This window comes from Octopus bimaculoides, chromosome 3, assembly GCF_001194135.2.
Source record: "Octopus bimaculoides isolate UCB-OBI-ISO-001 chromosome 3, ASM119413v2, whole genome shotgun sequence".
Taxonomy (NCBI): Eukaryota; Metazoa; Mollusca; class Cephalopoda; order Octopoda; family Octopodidae; genus Octopus; species Octopus bimaculoides.
Window position 1 is genome coordinate 19,409,336 of NC_068983.1, and position 1,293 is coordinate 19,410,628.

A 1,293-nucleotide genomic window follows, 5' to 3' on the forward strand; every position below is an offset into this window, starting at 1 on the left:
TACTTGATATATGTTGTTTGCTTAATGGAAGTGCATCTCATATTGGATAGAAATAAATCAAAGAAATATTTATATGATTGCATGGTATCTTAGCGTCAATAAATTGTAATCTGCGTTCTTACTAAATGTATGTAATAGACAAGCATGAAGACATGGACTAACATACACACACACACGCACTTGTATACCTATACACACACACACACACACACACACACACACACATATATATATATATATATATATATATATATATATATATATATACATATTGCCATATGTATGCAAATAAATATATACATATATATGCATATGTGACTGTGTGTGTGTACGCTTGTATGTTTATGAGTGTCCGTATTCATACCTGTATATACGTAAATGTAAATCTGCACAGAAATATGTTGGTTTGCATCATTGTATGAAAGTATCTATAGAACTCTGCGTTGTCGATTGAGGTCGCGCTTAGTAATAATGGGATGTAGTAACTCAAAACATATAATTTTCTACTCTTGCTTACACTTAAACATGCGTTATTATTAGAAGCATTAATTCCATAATGTTATCATAATGAAAAGATTACTATCACTCAACTTACTGAAAACACCAGACCCACGTACTTAATTGCATTTTTACATAAATATAAAGTATCTTAGTATTAACACAAATTTCTAAGTGCGTAATTATATAAATAAATTGGACTGATTTGTATTATGCGTATTATATTTCCTGTCAGTTACTGTAATATTATCACGATCAGTGATTGCGTTATACTAAACCAATCTACTGCAATAATTTCTTTTTCTAAAATGCTATAAATATGGTTTTATTCAATCATCTTCGAATGACTAATTTATATTTGTTCCTGTATTCTGTTTATATTCCTATGGGTGCCTCATTCGATCTCAAACTAAGTAATATTTTTTTCTCAATAAATTATTATAACTACTGTTATAACGGTTAAATTTTCCATCACCAGATTGGCAAAATTTCAATATTTTAAATTTAATTATTTTCTTTATATTTCTAGATACATTTATCATTCAAAGAATATCCTAAAAATATGTTTGCTGTTTCTCACACACATACTCTATCTCTCTCTTTTTTACATACGCATACATACATATATATATGTATATATATATATGTGTGTGTATAACATATATATATATATATATATATATATACATATATATACATATCTATATATATACATATATAATTACGTATACATATACATATCTCTCTCTCTCTCTCTGTATATATATATATATATATATATATATATATATATAT